This window comes from Nannospalax galili, unplaced genomic scaffold (genome assembly GCF_000622305.1).
Source record: "Nannospalax galili isolate Female #2095 unplaced genomic scaffold, S.galili_v1.0 scaffold1225, whole genome shotgun sequence".
Taxonomy (NCBI): Eukaryota; Metazoa; Chordata; class Mammalia; order Rodentia; family Spalacidae; genus Nannospalax; species Nannospalax galili.
This window is the reverse complement of record NW_008352717.1, coordinates 288,099-290,852: the sequence shown is the minus strand read 5'-3', so window position 1 is coordinate 290,852 and position 2,754 is coordinate 288,099. Positions and strand designations below refer to the sequence as shown.

At 48.0% G+C, this 2,754-nt stretch overlaps 1 protein-coding gene across 5 annotated transcripts in view; it reads right to left on the bottom strand.

Annotated features, from left to right (window-relative positions):
• The window catches only part of Miip (migration and invasion inhibitory protein), an 8,754-nt gene that overhangs the window by 3,397 nt on the left and 2,603 nt on the right, over positions 1-2,754 (bottom strand). The window lies entirely within an intron of this gene.

Below are 2,754 nucleotides of genomic sequence, written 5' to 3'. Positions count from 1 at the left end.
TTTAAAAACAACTGACACTTGGGAAGCAGGAGGCCAGGGTCAGGTGGCTGAGTGGAGCAGACCAGAGGAACCAGGGCAGGCTTAAGAAGGTGACACTGGAGCAGAGGGACACTGCAGCGGATGAAGCAGGTGCTGGTGTGTGTGAGGAAGAACCGGGAGCAAAGGTGGCCAGAACAGAGTGTGGGGTGAGGGAGGAGAGGTGGAGGGGAGGAGGAGGGGTGGGGGAGGAAGGGGTGAGGTCAGGAGTCTGAGGATTTGGGGACAAGGAGTGACACAATCAGATCAGACAAGTCTTTAGTGTGTGTATGTATGTGAGCACACGCATGTCATGGCACACATATGGAGACCAGAGGGTGACTTCTCGGGAACTGGTTCTTGCTTCCACCTTGCTGAGGCAGGATCTGTTTCTGTTGCTCTGTGCACTCCAGGCTAGATGACCCACGAGCTTCTGGAGGACTGTCCTGTCTCCACCTCTTGTCTCTCAGGAGTGCTGGGATTATACATGCACACCATCGCATCTGGCTTTTTATGTGTGTTCCGGGAATGCTTTTACTTATCAAGCCATCTCAAGGTGGGCTGACATCTGGCTTAGCAGGTACTGGTGCTTGCTGCCAAGCCTGACTGCCTGAGTTCAATCCCTGGGACCCACATGGTAGGAGAGACTGACTCCCACAAGTTGTCCTCTGACCGCCACACACGCGCCATAGTGTAAAACCTCTCCCTGGGGCTGGAGAGATGCCTCAGCAGTTAAAAGCACTGACCTGGGTTCGATTCCCAGTACAAGGTGGCTAACAAGTCCAGTTCCAGGGGATCTAACACCCTCTTCTGACCTCCATGGGCACTGCATGACATGGTACACATACATGCAAGCAATATACTCATATACACAAATTTTTTTTTAAACAGCACTGTATGAGAAAAAAGATATGTAATTGACTCATATGCAGTGAAGGCAACTTGATACACCTGGAAGGGGGACCTCAACCGAAAACAATTCCTCCATCAGATCAGTCTGTGGGCAGGGCAGTAAGAAATGTCTTGATTGCTAACTGATGAAGGGCCCAGCCCACTGTGGGCAGCACTATCCCTTGGCAGGTGGACTTAGGCCGTATAAGGTAGCTGACTGTGAGTGAGCCTGGGAGCAAGCCAGTAAGCAGGGCTCCTCCATGGCCTCTGCTTCAGTTCCTGCAACCAGGAGTTCCTGTCCTGAGTTCCTAGTGGTGAACTATTGAAGTGTTAACTGCAAGAAACCCTTCCATCCCAAGTTGATTTTGGCGAGTGTTTTCTCAGAGCAACAGAAAGCAAACTAGGACATCTGCTTTGGATGATTTAAGCGTCCTCTGTGGGTGTTCATGGAATGAAGCTTGGTCCCCAGTGAGCTGGTGGCTAAGAGGTAGGGCCTAGGGCTGGGGATGTGTGTGATTCAGTTGATGGAGCACCTACCTAGCATGCACAAGGAGGTGAGTTAAGTCTCCAGGACCACATAAAACCAGGCACGGTGGTACACACCTGTAATCCCAGCTCCCGGAGGATCAGGGATCAGGAGTTCAAGGCCTAACTTAGGGTGATGGTTAGTTAGTATTGTCAACTTGACAGGATTGAGAATCAGTCAAGAACATGCCTCGGGGCATGTCTGTGAGAGATTTTTCTAGATTACATTAAGGCAGGAAAACATCCCCTAAACATGGACAGAATGGAGTGGGGGTGGGGGCTGGGATTCCAGACTCAATGAGAAAGCACCAGCATTCCTTTCTGCTTCCTGACTGCACACAGCACAACCAGCACGTCCCATCCCTGCCTCCCCATCATGAGACAGTACATGAACTGTGACAAAGTAACCCTTCCCTTCTTTGAGATACTTGTGTCAGGTAGTTAAAAAGAACTTTTTAGTACATTTATGTGTGCACAGTGTACATGTGGAGGTCAGAGGACAAATTGTGGGAATTGGTTCTCTCCTTCCACTGTGTGGCTCTCAGAGTTCAAACTCAGGTCATCAGGTTTGGTGGCAAGCACCTCTTGGTGGGAGAGTTTCATCACAGAAATGAAAAAAGCAAAAACACCTTTTTAGTACATTTATGTGTGCACAGTGTACATGTGGAGGTCAGAGGACAACTTGTGGGAATTGGTTCTCTCCTTCCACTGTGTGGCTCTCGAGTTCAAACTCAGGTCATCAGGTTTGGTGGCAAGCACCTCTTGGTCGGAGAGTTTCATCACAGAAATGAAAAAAGCAAAAACACAGGGAACAGAAAACTCTAGAACAAATTAATACAAGTTAGAAAATGACAACTGAAATAATTAGCTTCCAAGTTAATATAAGTATGTATCATCTCTCCTGACAAAGGCCCTTTTAAGCCTCCTATACCCTGAATCACATCAATTCCCCTTTCTAAATAAACTCCCTTTCACATAACTCTCCAAGCCAAGCTCACTCAGGAACAAATCAAAGGTCATCTATCTGCTTTGTAAGAATTTCCCCAAATGAAGCTGCACATGGTGGCACACACCTTTGATCCCAGCACCTATAAGTTCCAGGCCAGCCTGGTCTACATAGTGAGTTCCAGGCCAATTGGGGCTACAAGGAGAGACCCTGTGACAAAAAGACAAAAATAAATAAATGAATAAATAAATGTAACAAAACATTTTACAAGCTAAAATGGGGGGAGTAGCTAGAGAGATGGCTAAGAGCACTGGCTGTTCTCGCAGAGGACCCAGGTTCAGTTCCTAGCACCCACATTGTAGCTAACAACCATCTAA